The following is a 14,242-nucleotide window of genomic DNA, read 5'->3' as shown; positions in this document are numbered from 1 at the left end:
ACCTAGGTAGAAAATTGCTACTCCTTCAACTTATTCCTCAGTGGGCTATTGAACAGATCATCACAAGTATCTATCAAACTATTAAACAAAAAAAAAAAAAAAGAAATCAGTCTACTTGATCTTCAGATAAAAGGACTTGAATACCTATCTTTCACAGCTCCCTGTAGCTCTCTACACATCCTCACATACAGAAGGCAAACTATATGGAAAGATATAGTAAAGGTATTTCTTTGCAACCAATCACTTCCTATTATCATACATTTTATATTTATAAATTAATACATGCACATTATTATTTCCACATGTAATTCATGTTCATAAAAAATAAGCTGATATTTTCTGAAATAATTATTCAAATTAAGGATAATAAAAAATACTCTGATTTCACTGAAGATAGGAAAGAAAGTTGAATACTAATTACACAGGACTTCATTTTCCCTTAAAATATCCTAACTGTAAAGGTAGTTAGAAGTATTTCCCTAAGACGTCACTATATTACATAGCTATCTCACACTGATAACCAATTTTGTTCTTAATTTCCTTCATTGGCTGTTGGGCTGAGAGTCACTGTGGAGGATCCCCACCATGACTAAGGAACAGTGATGTCAGCAGCAACTTGGGTTATCCTAGTAAGCTTGGCTCATCTCTTTCTAAAGAGGCCTCTGATATCTAACTCCAGCTCCTGCCAAGGAAGCTCTGATAAATGATTGTTGGAGCTAGAGGTCTTTCTTACCCTCACTTTCTCTCTACCCTTATCACCTTCTTTCTGCCATAGGAAAACCTTCAGAATAAATTACTCTTGGGAAAGCTGACACTTGGATTTCTGTCACCCTGAATATCAGATGCCATCCCTTCCCCTCCCCTACCCCTAATAGTAACAGAAGGAATAAAGTGCAGGGGCTGAGCACGGGAACTGACTCCTCTACTCTGCTATGTACATGGAGTTGTTATGAAAATTATGTGGCATAATAACCAAAAGAACCTATATCTGAACCCACAATGTACAGAGCAAATTGTAGCTCTCTTCTCTCACCAATAAAGTTTGTAATTGTTTGTGGTATTTTGGTTTTTCTATCAGTTTATTTAACTGTCATTTCACACTTAAGGAAAAGTGCTAGTTTCTTCTCCAACACAACTCAATCTTAGGTTAGGTAAAGGTCTATGATTCAAACTGAAAGGTTAATGAAAACAATATTAATATCTTTAAGTTGTATCACTGACACATACTTTCATTTGTAATTTACCATTTAATGTGCTCCCTAAGAACTATGTAGAATAAACTTATGCAAACTGAGGATTGCATAAATTAAATTACGTGCCAGTTATAGACATTTTAGCTAGGCAGAGGTGGAACCAGGACCTGAACCTTAGTTTTTCCACATCAACTCGCAGGATTTTTCAGATTCACATCACAGCACTGAAGAGCTGTCCTTAGTGCTGTCCTTCTCTGCCTGTTGTTCAATCAGAACACCAGATAGGCAGATACAGATTCCCTGCCTTAACTTCCTGTATTCAACATCAGCCTCTTCCCCTGTGCCCTGAATAAGCTGATTACCAATTCTTTAAGCGGTCTTCACAGATCCAGGATTTGTCTGGCATCGATCTTACTAATGGGATCTAGCTCAGCAGCTAGTTTTTTGTTGTTGTTGTTGTTTTTTTTTTACCTGCAACCTAAAGGATTTTTGCCAAACAAAAAATGGAAGGGAGAGACGGAAGAGGTTCTGAACTAGAATCCAGTTTAGAATCTGCCAGTGGAATTCCAAGTGCCAGGACTTGATCTACAAGTTCAAGTTATAGAAAGTTAGGAATAGAAGAGAGAGGCTTTAAAGGTTATTAATACCAAAATTTTCCTATGATCAAATTTTTACTGTGCCACATTAATTTCCTCTCTCACATATGCTCAATGAAAACAGTTTCAATTCACATTATTCTTCATCTTATTCTTTTTTATTAGAGCTTTATAGTTATGAATAATAGTTGGGTTCATCCCAACAAATTCATATATGCATGGAAGTCAATTTGAGTTTTCATCTTGTTCTTGAAGTACATGGTTTACTATTAAATTTGGGCTGTGAAAATCAAATCTTGTTGAACTTTCACAATAAATAAATATTTGCTACACAATTTCAATTGTCATCTCCATTTTATAGAACTGTCTCCATGATCAGGAAACTCACTATATCCTAAAGTTGTACTTTCGTCAAAGAGAATTATTATTACAGTTAGACACCTCACATGACTTGTGGATAGGACATTTAACTTTATTTGCAAAACGTACACAAAAAATCAGCCAGCTGAGAAATGCCACCATGTATAGAAATATTAGAGAATCCTGGTTATCTTGGTATAATCACATTTTGACCAGTCCTAGGGAATAAACATGGCCCTCATCCAAATCCCAAGGGTCTGTGTCATAGTTTCAGTACCACAGTGCTCAATGGAGAATAATTTTAATTCCCTCCTTTCTGCATCCATCACAAACTCAGCACCACAGTAGCTGGCTCACTGTATCAAATGAGAAACTGGAATCACAGTGGTCATTAGGTTAGAACTGACAACTGGAAACACTGAGGCAAATTCATCAGTCCACAGGCTTTAACGCTTTAGCTTACAAATGCATGCACAAAAAATTTACAAACAAACAAACAAAAACTGTGTGGGAAGAGAGGAAGAGAGAAAGAAAAGGGAGCACAACAGTGAGACTGAGAATATAACATCATTTCTCTATAAAAGCTGCCATTTGCTCTGAGAGAAACAGTTCACTAAACAAGGTGAACGATGCTAGCAGTTAGATACTGATCTGGCATGACTGGTTGGTTGATACAAAAATCCTTATCTAATTATGTTCCTAAGGGGAAAAAGGTATTACTCAAAATTACATCTACTTTGTTATCTGGGCTATTTTTCCAAGTCACAAAGGATCTAAATATATCAAGGCACTGAATAAAACATTGAGCTAAATAACAACTGACTCATTCCTTAGGAGTATGGCAAAGATCTTGTCCTCCTTTTATTTTAATACATTTCAAAACTTTCTTTTGTTTTATGCATAAGAATCCATGTGAGGAATACAGGGTTCCTGAATCCATATGGAGGACCACAGTTTTCTTTTTATTACCTGATACTATTTATTTTGTTCTATTATTTTCCAGTGAGATGGTTTCTAAACCTAAGATTCCACAGTACTGAATATATTGTGAATCATCTAGTAGTCCTTAAGTGCTTGCCATTTGATAAATTGATCACCTATTTGAACAAACTTCAGGCAAAGCATTTGGATAAGGCAAAACAGTAGAAATGAACCCATATGTCTCTCAGAATCATCTACAAATCCTCCTGTACCACCTAAAATACCTCCAAAATTGAGGATTCAAGATGTTCAATTGCACCTTTAATACAATATTAAAAGCTTGAGGTTTTTATCTGCCATTACATTTCCCTTGCACTGTCTTCCAACCAAACCTAAAATCTTATTCTTCATTGTATTCCTCACAAGAGGTACTCAGAAAAGATTTATGAAACTGAACAGCAATGTAGTTTTGTGAATATTGCCATTATGGTGACTGAAAGGTGCCATAGCTGGGATAGTCTTTCAAAAGAGAAAATGAATAATACAATCAGCTGACCATCAATAGTCTTCATTTCAAGTCTGCAATAGTTGTTGCCTCATGCTATTTTTCCTCTTATACCAAGTAAGAAAAATGTCAAAGAAAGCCAACATCAAGACACATCTTAAATAAGTGACCACTGTTCCCAGCCTAAAGGATGCTGCACTGCTTTCCAGCAATGACTCATACACCCCCGAGTTATCTGTCACCTCCAGGCAGAAGACACTCTGTACTCTAGCTGCAGCTCTGATTCTCCTCAGCATTGTATTACGTTTACTAAACCCTTTTAAGAACCAACTGCAGTATCTCCAACTAAAGATCTTGAAAATGACATCATCAGTGAAATTCAATAGACTTTACCAAATTCACTCCCACACTCCCAAATCTGTAAAGTTATTTACCTCTGAACTTCCCTGTTTCTGCTCAGTTTTATCTCACACAGTTCATCACACAAATCCAGGTTTCCTTACCATCTACCAAATGCACTGTATTTATTTCCACCACTTTATACTTGGACCTATTTCCTTTTTGTATGCTTTGAATCCTACCAATTGTCTTACATGTCTAGATATCACCTTTTCCATCATCTGTGAGTGCCCAGCCCACCTAGAAGTTATCAAACTTCCTATGCACTCTTAATGAGACTCATCATCTATCAGACTACCTTGAACTAAATACTTCAGGAGCAAAATTGCTGAAGAATTTTGCTCAGCTGAATTATAAAATGCTAAAGCAGGAATGACATTGCATGTGTTTTGAAAATGTCTGACATAGCAGTATCTAACAGTGATTAAAATGCACAGCAGAAAAAAACAATTATCAATAAAGTATTCTAAGATAAAAATTGCATGCAAATTAAAGGAATGTGTTTAATTATGAGTTAGCATTGGTTCTGTTTCTCCTTTATAAGTGTGTAACCTCCCCTCTAAATATAGTATCTCTTTATCATAAATAAGCAAAAAATTAGAAAATTCAATAAACTATGACATATGATATTTTATTTATAGTCAAGCCTAAAAAATGTCTATCTTCATTGTAACCATTCCACATTCATTTGGGCTAACTACATATAGATCTCAATTTTCCAGATGGTGGTACTCCACATATGAAAGAGAAGGGGGCCTCAGTTGATGAGAGACGAATTTCACACTAGTGTTTCTCAGCTGTCATTATATTGGAATGCTTAAATGCCAGGATGTTTTGAAAATGGATTTTAAAAAAATTTATTTTTTCCTATCCAGAAATTAAAGATTTTCTTAGAAAATGAGCAAAGGCATTTTTGTCTTTCTAAATTGAACTAATTCTGACCATTTCCCAGTACCAAGCAGTATTTATACATTGAAGAAAATTAGAAAAGTTTCTCTGACATGACAACCAGTGATTTTCTCCCCCCAAACTGAACAGGATAAATTGGTTATCTTCCAATATCTAGAGCTAAAAAGTTTAATATGCGTTCAAGTGAGCTAAGTGCTTGGCCTGTTTCCCAGTTCACACCCTACCTTGTTCCTTGTCAAATACCATACAGAAAATGCAGAAATCAATTTGTATGTAACTTTAATTGTTCTTTGTGTGGCTCAATGGGGTTAAAGGCAATAACCTTCTAATCCCCACCTCCCCAAAGTGAAATTTCCCAACAACCATGGAGCTAATTACTTACAGATATCCCTCAAAGGAAGTTGGTAAATTTTATTTTATAGGTATCATTCAGAGTTCTTGGCACCCCACTGGAGTGATACCATATAAGTACTATCATTTGCAAGTGATCTTATTGTTTTTGTCTTGTAGAAAAATTTTTGAGTGTGTACAATATTCAGACTTTTGGTTCCTCATCAGATAAAGGGTAATTGGAAAGGGGAATTGACTAGAGCAGATGATATTTCTGTAATGTTTCTCCTCTCGGGAAGTAGGCAGAATTTTTTTTTTCATTTTCATAGTCCACTGCAATAAGATACTACAGATTAAAATATCTGTTAAAAATGTACTCCAAGACTCGAGGCAGAAATTATATCATGTACTAGTTTTTAAAAAATTCTATTGAAAGTTGTCACAAACTCCCTTGAATTAAAAAAAAAAAAAACAGAATTCCTAAAGAGGAAAAAGGGTGCTTATAATTAAATTGAGATTTCATATCTAGTTAACAAATGGTCTAGAGCCTATTGCTTGATAAGTGAGTTGATAAAGCAAAGAAGGAGATGATTTGGACTTTCAATGTTAAGAGAAACTTCCTAGGACGCCCTTTTCTACTAGCCAGTTTTGTAGAACGATCTATAAACATCCCTGGGTCTTTTTCCTCAACCATGAAATGGGACCAGATATGGTGGCACTGGAAAAGAAAAAACAAAGTTCTAAAACACCTTACAACTAAAATTGGATGCCTATTTCTGTGACAGTCGGTAGGTGACAGTACCCAGTTATTCAATCAAACACTAAGCAGGTGTTGCTGTGGAGATGTTTTATAGCTATGGTTAAAATCCACAATCAGTTGAGTTTAAGTAAAAGAGATTATCCTTAATAATGAGGGTGAGTCTCATCCAATCAAAGGAAAAGCTTTAAGACAAAACCTTGAGGTTACTCCAAGGGAGAAAAAAGTATCTGCCTCAAAACTGTCACATCCACTCCTGCCTGAGTTCCTGCGCCCGCTGGTGTGCCCTACAAATTTAGACTGGTTAATGCCCACAACTGCATGAGCTAATCCTGTGACATGGAACTCTCTCCCTCTCTGTATACCCACATCCCTATCCAGCTGGTTCTTTCTCTTTGAAGAATGATGATACAATTTCTACCTTCTGCGATATTACTTGGATTTCAACAAAGGTAGGAAATTAGGAGAGGGAGGAAAAAAGAAAAAAATGATGCAGGGTTTGAAAAGAGAATGCTATGATATTTAGGGGTTTTTCCTTTTACATCAAGGTTATTTGGGAGCAAATAATATTTTTTTTAAAAAAAGACAACAAATAATTTTTGATTGATGAAATCAATAAAACAGAACACAAATTAATGTACCAGGGACTTTGTTAGCACTAAAAGTTGGGCCCTGATTCCACACCCAATAAATATCTATCTCCTTCCTAGAAAAAGATTAACTATCTGGGTTGACTATAATCAATATGCAAATTTATTGTGCAAAATTTCTTTAAATGTTCTAAACTATTCCATACTGTTTACGTTGCTAAAAATTGTTAGCAAACATTTTGATAAGAATTAATATCAGTTCGGTTTTACTGTCCTTCAATAATAATAACTCTAAAGCCCCCTCCCTTTGTCTACACACTATTATTGTTACTATGTCAACCCTATCCTGCCTTTGAAGATTTCCAAACCTCTCTGTGCTTCCACCGCCTCTGAGCCTAACTATGGTAGGCTCACAGTATTTGTTAGACTGTATTTATCATCATGGTTTGTTTGAATGTCTTTCTGGAGTTTCTTGAAGGCAGTGACTGTTTTTTTTGTTTTTTTGTACCAGATATTTAACCCAGGAACACTTTACCACTGAGCCACATGCTCAGCCCTTTTTATTTTTTATTTTGAGTTAGGGTCTCACTAAGTTGCTTAGGGCCTCACTAGGTTACTGAGACTGGCCTTGAACTTGTGATCCTCCTACCTCAGCCTCCCAAGTTGCTGGGATTACAGGTGTGTACTACACAACCAGCTAGAAGGCAGTGATTTGATCTTGTTCTTTGCTTCCCAGAATTCAGTGGACCTCTGGCACGTGGTCTGCAGTATAGGAGCAGACAAGAAGGCAGTGCAACAGGACACCAAACTCTGCATCAGATTTTCTTCCACTTCCTTTTTCTACTCAAACCCCTTAGAAGTCACTCCCTGAATAATCCCTGCATTAAAGTATTTCTCTTCCCCACAAAACACCCATCTGCCAGTGGCAAAGCAGGAGGACAAGAGGTGGTTACAGAAAACAGGGTAATTAGTAGCAATTCTGGTCACATACTCCAACAGTATTTTCTTAAATAGGTTCTTTTTTAAAAATATTATTTTAGTTGTAGTTGGACACAATATCTTTATTTTATTTCTTATATGTGGTGCTGAGGATCAAACCCAGCACCATGCACATGCTAGGTGAGCGCTGTACCACTGAGCCACAACCCCAGTCCCTTAAACAAGTTCTTTTAAAAAGGAAATATGTAGGCATGACTCTTGATAAGCATATGATGAAAACAAGGCAGAAAAATCAGGGTAAGAGCAGAAATTGCTTAACAGTCAGACAAAGCAATGTGTTGCCTTTTTCCCCCCTTGGTAAGTCCTTCCTCTTTCCTTCTCACCTCCATTCCCTTCCCTCTACCCCACTGATCTTTCTTCTATTTATATTTTTTAAGTTAGTGCCTTGTGGATATACATGAAGATGTGTTGACTTTTTTTTAACACTTGCTCCCCCATCACACCATCTCCTCAACCACCATCATATTAGAATGCAGCTACCTTCTCATCTCTGCCATTTACTCATTTGAAGTGTTTACTGGATGCCTTTTATGTGTCAGGCACTGAAGACACTGTGAGGAAGATGTGCAAAGACCCTAGGGACTATCAGGGGAGAATAGTTCCTCTAAGAAGCCTGCACAGAAGATGCTCAGAGAAGGGAGGGAGAAAGTCATCAAGATGCAGCTAGAGATGCTGACAGGAGCCAGATCGTGCAAGTTCTTTCAGACTAAATAAAGCCCTTTATTCTAAGAGCAATGAGGCAGTATATTACTTCAGTCTGTCAAAACATAATATCATAGTCTGGGTGACTTAAATAATGAAAATGTATTTTCTCAAAATTCTGGAGGCTGGAAGTCCAAGATCAAGGTGCTGGCACATCGGGTCTCTGTGAGGACTCTCTTATTGCAGAGAGCTGCCTGTTCACTCCACCCTCTCACGTGACCTTTCCTTCATGCTTGTATGGAGAATGCTCTACCTTCTCCTAAGGTTACTAATTCTACCATAAGAACCAATTCTCAATATGTCATCTACCTACCAAAGACCACATCTTGGTAATTACCTACCAAAGACCACATCTCCAAATATGCACTGGAGTTAGAGCTTTTGGGGGCATACATTCAGACCATAGCAGGAAGAAACATAGCAGGATTTATGATGTAAACGCTTCATTTGAGATATATTTAGTGCAAAGCCACTTGGCCAAATGAGAGCCCAGCATCACAGAAGGGTGCTGTGTGGAGAGGAGCTCCCATTCCTGTCATAAGGGCTCTGCCGTATTTTGCTTTCATTTGCAGGACCACAGAGTCGTGACTGTCACAAGGCTGGCATGCACAAAAGAACATATGGCTTCTCTCTGTAAGAAGCCCTGCATACCTCAAGACCCAAATTTGCTAATAAAAACATCCTGTTCTCTAAGCAACCTCAGGAAACACATTTTTTAAATTGTTATCCTTTTGTTTTGGTTTCTTTTGTTTTCCTATTTTTTTTTCCTTTTGGTTTTGGTTCTCCTCCTTACATAGCATATAAAATCCCCTACTGGGATTTAATTTTCTGGAACCTAAGAGAAATTTTCCCAATAAGCTATTTTATAGTTTTCTGCAAACTGTGTTTCTCTCGAGTGAATTACCATCCACTCTTACGTAATATTTCCCAACTTAGACAGAGCCTGTTCTACTTGTTTAAATCTCAGAGGAATCTCTTCAGTAGAGCAGAAAGTTTTAGATACCTTACTACTACTGGAAGAGAAAGCGATACTATGAAGTGCACATGAAAATGGAGGAAAGCCCCTTTCAATTTAATTACTATATGGTTCATCGTCTCCTCTACCAGTTAAATACAGCCAACTTTCTTTGATTCTTAAATTAATTTTGTTCAAGATATGATAACCATGCCAAGGTAGAAACCAGAGCTTAAGCAAAATTAGCATCAGGTTCTTGAAGAAAAATCAAATTAAGTTTTAAAAAGCTAACTGTTTGCCATATTAGTTACAGATATTTTCAAATAAAGAAATAGCAGGTAATAAATTCAACTAAAGCCCCTTTTATTCTGCCTGTCTGCTCTGGGATAACCACTCTTCTTCCCATAGGCAATCTTGTTCTTTTCCTGCCCACATATCTGTCTTATTCTGGTGTTCTCCAAAGCAGAACTTGGGACACATATGAAGAGACAGCAGATTATTGGGACTGAGGTGTGAGCAAGCAGAGGAAAGGTACAGGGCAGGACAGGTAAGGCCAAGGTAGGGTGTGTTCTGTAGCTGGTTACCACCACTTTAGGCCGTGTGGCTGGGGTCCCTGTAAAGTACCACATGGACACACCTCAGCATGGGCTTTTGGATGAACAGGAAGTTATGGCAATCTTCATCAGCTGATTCATGTTGCCTCTGGCTGAAGATTGCTTTGAGGTTTTTTAACTCCTGACATTTCAGGGTGCACCCAAGAATAGCTGAAGTTCCAAGGCACAGGACAAACTCCTGGAGAAGAAAGGCTGGAGGTGGGACACTGGAGCTGTACACCAAGCCCAGACTAGAGTCATGTAGCTGTGGGCACAAGCCCAGCTGTACAGTAGGGGCCTGCAAACTTGTTTAGTAAAGGGACAAACAGAAACATTTAGGATTTGAGGGTCAGATACAGTCTGCGTCACATGTTATTTTGTTGTTGTTGTTTTTACAATACTTTAAAAATGTAAATATCATTCTTTTTTGTGGCTCTTGGATCAGATTTGGCCCTCAGGCCACAATCTGTTAATACCTGTGCTATAGTATCCAGCATAAACAAGGATTTATTATCTGTTTGTTAAATGATATGTTATACTGTACATGCCTTCCAGTAACTTATTACATATCTAACTTATAATTGTGCTATAAGTAGAAGTAGGTCATATATTTTAACTACTATATAGTTATCCGTTAAAAGAATACATCAAAATTTGTTTCTCCATTTCATCACTGATATATATTAGGGGTATTTTATGTTTTTCAAAAACATTCAGCAACAAGCATGCCTCCATGTTTCCCGCTGCACAAGTGAGAATATCCCCCAGAATTTGTGCCTTGAAGTAAAATTACTGACGTAAGTTCTATGTATAGTATCTTTGACTTATTTAGATATTGTAACATCACTCTCCAAAGTAGTTCTACCAATTTATGGCATCATGGGCAGGAAATTTCCTGTTCCTCCAGATTTTCCCCAATACTTTGTTATGTTAGCCTTGTTTTTGCAAATATGGGTTACATTGCATCATATTATGAATGTCATACTCTTGACAGGTTCAACAACTTTTCATGTTAACTAAACCCCTGTGATTCCTTTTCTACAGATGCCTTTGCACATCATGTATCTATTTTTTTTATTGCTACTATTATTTTTTCTGCTACTGGGCTGTCTTCTCTTACTCGTGTACCATGTAGCAGTTCTTCACATTCCCTTTGTTTTTGACAATTCTGGCTAGCTATGACTGGGCTGGTTCAGCAGAATCTAGACCTATCGTCCCCATAGCCACAAAAACCCCTATACTGTTTGTATCAATCCATTTGGGTAAAAACTTAACACATGACTTGGAAAATATAGTACCAACCTGTTTATTCATCTACTCATTCATTCACATACACTTATTGATAGTTTACAATTAAGCAGCATTCCTAGTACTATATACAAGGAACACAAAGATTTAGAAGGTCACAATATAATGACCACATTCAATGACAAAGAAAGATTAGTCCTCCAGGTGAGCTAAATGTCACTTCACTTGGAGAAAAGTTTTGGAAATAAAGGAAAAAAGAGGGACCTTCTAGAGTGGCAGTGAAATCAGTAGACACCCCCTCTGGCACCACCACCATTTATTTAACTGGTAAGGTTTATTGAAAATAAACTAAAAAAAAAAAAATTTCAAGTCCCTAGAAAACTTCCTAAAAGCCCACAGCAAAAGGAGAAACTTCTCTTCAATAAAACATACTAAATCTTGATAAGAATGAAGTCCCATGGAGGCTGTGACTTGCTCCTAGCCTTTTCCCCAGTTGTGTGTAAAGGAAGCTCCACTGTGGGCAGATATGGCCAAGTACAGAGGGACTCCTGCCCTCCCAACTCCTAGTGTAAGGGCTATGGTTTCATCTGAAGGTGAAATATCCTTTTCCAGCTTCAATTGAAGCTGCCAATGTCCCTTATTGGCCCCTAACCTCAATCATGCAAAGCAAAAGAGTAATTCCTAGCAGGTGCTGCTAAAAGGACTCCATCTTCCTCCTCCCACTGTCTTCATATTAAAGGGTTGTTCCTAGGAGAAGTAGGCTACTATTCCTATTTTCAAATGGTTTAGTGATAGAGGTTCTGTCAAGGATGAGAGACTGGCCCTAAAGATGGAGAGCTCACTACTGCCTGAGGGGACTGACTTTATTTAGAATGCAAAGAGGGGAAGATCATGCCTAGGGGCATTATCAAAAACAATGGAGATTGTGGTGGCAAGCAATTAGCTAGCTGCATATTAGTAGCAAAAAGTGAAATTGTGAAACAACCATAATTTAACAGAATGTGCAAGACATCCAAAGAGTGTTTCTGAGATCACACTCACCTCTAGGGGCCCAAAAGACTAATAAGCACATGACCCAGGCACACATCACTTTTATTTTTAATCAGGAATAATCAGAGTGGAATATAGAGGAGACCTGAAAAAAAATGCCTTAAGTCAAGTACAGACCCAACAGAAAAATGAAAAAGTCTTACTGACTCAAGAGGTATAAGCACAGCCTTTGATCAAATAAACATTAAGTTACTTTAGCTCAGGGGTAACCCCTGGGAAGTCAAGCTTAAAAATAAAATCACATTTATCTTTCATGGTCTTTAAGACTGTTAAGTCCACACTACACTTTCTTAGGAGAAACCAGAGAGAGAACCTCTTGAGCTACTAGAACCTGGATGAACTCAGCACAAACCATAGATTTTCCTAACTATGGAAACCACACACACATACCCAACTGCCCAGGGCAGCTTACGCAGAAATTGGATTAATAAAGGTTTAGGTAAACATGGTGGGGGATGGGACTCCTAGGAAACCAAGCTAATACAGACACAGAAGAAAAAGAAAATCTGACTAGTGAACATCAGAGGCTATACATACTGTGAAGAAAATAGACTTCAAAGAATTAGTTCAGTCAAGTCAAACAAATTATCAAACAACTTCAATAAACTTCTTCCACAAGAAGGAATCAGTATCCAGAGATGTTGTGTTATCTTAATGTGCCATTTTCAACAAAAAAAATTTATGACACATGCAAAAAAAACACACACACACACACACACACACACACACACACTCCCATCCCAGGAAAATATGATCCATACATAGAGAGGAAAAAACAAACAAACAAAAAACAGGCACTAGACACTACTTTTACAGGGCCCAGATGATGGACTTAGACAAAGACATGAAAGTAGCCAGTATACATATGTTAAAAGAAATAAGGAAAATCATGCTTATAGATTATTTTATCAAAGAGAATATTAACAAAAGACATTTTTAAAAATGAAAATTCTGAAGTTAAAAAGTATGATAAGTGAAATAAAACAATCACTAACTAGAAGGGCTTAGCAATGATTTGCAATGGTAGAAGAAAGAATCAACCTACTTGATAATATATGAGTGGAGATTAAGCAAACCAAATAATAGAAAAAAAAGAGTAAAGAAAAAATAAACAGAATCTCAGAAATATGGCACACCACCAAGAACACCAAGAAATTCATAAGGAAAATATGAGATGAAAGGAGAATAAAGTAATAATGGCTAAAAACTTCCCAAGGTTATTAGAAACACTAATCTACACTTCCAAGAAACTCAGTGAACTCAGAGAGAACCACACCTAACACATCAAAATGTTGAGAGCCAAATATAAAGAGAAACTCTGGGAAATCAAGAGAAAATTGTTTATTCACTGTGTTACAATGGACTCCCAATAAGATTAATAGCAGACTTCACATCAAAAAAAATAAGGACCAGGAAGCAGTGGCAGGACACATTTAACATGCTGAAAGAAATCGATTTATTTTGGGAGACATGAAAATCCAGGAAAAAAGTTTTTGAGAAGAGTCCTGTGGCTACTAGGAATCCTCAGGCAAATAGAATTAAAAGAGGGTGGTGCAAAAAGGAAGTAATGAGAGAGAGTGATAAAGGAAAACACAGATATTACTTGTCCAAAGCTTTTATCTATTAAAGGTCAAGCAGAGAAAATCCCTCATGTACATTATTTGGGAGTTTATGAGCATTCCCACCTCTTTCATCTCTGTTCAACCAGATATGCCAGTGAATCATTGTGAATTTAAAGTTGATGTATAAAAGAAGCAGAGAATCATTGGTTAAATTTTCAAAAATGAGTGACTAAACTTGCAGGCAGTACTAAAGGCAAAATAATATGATGTCAATTGCATAAAACAACTAAAGAATTTATTAATTCAAATATTTTGTTGAAAACATAAAATATCAAAACTTGGGCACAAGAAATATTACAAGGGTCTCTGAACATGAATAAAAAAAAATAAGAATTACACGAGGTGAGATTTTGAAGGGGCAATATGAAAACTTTGCTGCAGAAATAACACAAATGAAATATTAAAAAAACACATTTGTTTTTAGGATGCTTGTGTTAGCATCCTAAAAAACATTGTTTTGTTGTTTTTTGGGTGCACTTTGAAAGTGCTTTGACTGTAGAGTGTTATTTATCT

The 14,242-nt window shown here is 36.9% G+C and overlaps 1 protein-coding gene across 2 annotated transcripts in view; it reads right to left on the bottom strand.

Moving 5' to 3' along the window:
* Sh3gl2 (SH3 domain containing GRB2 like 2, endophilin A1) overlaps window positions 1-14,242 on the bottom strand; it is a 216,784-nt gene that overhangs the window by 59,906 nt on the left and 142,636 nt on the right. The window lies entirely within an intron of this gene.

Source organism: Marmota flaviventris, chromosome 13 (genome assembly GCF_047511675.1).
Source record: "Marmota flaviventris isolate mMarFla1 chromosome 13, mMarFla1.hap1, whole genome shotgun sequence".
Lineage (NCBI taxonomy): Eukaryota > Metazoa > Chordata > Mammalia > Rodentia > Sciuridae > Marmota > Marmota flaviventris.
Note: the sequence above shows the minus strand (reverse complement) of the source record. Positions and strands in the feature narration are given on the sequence as shown.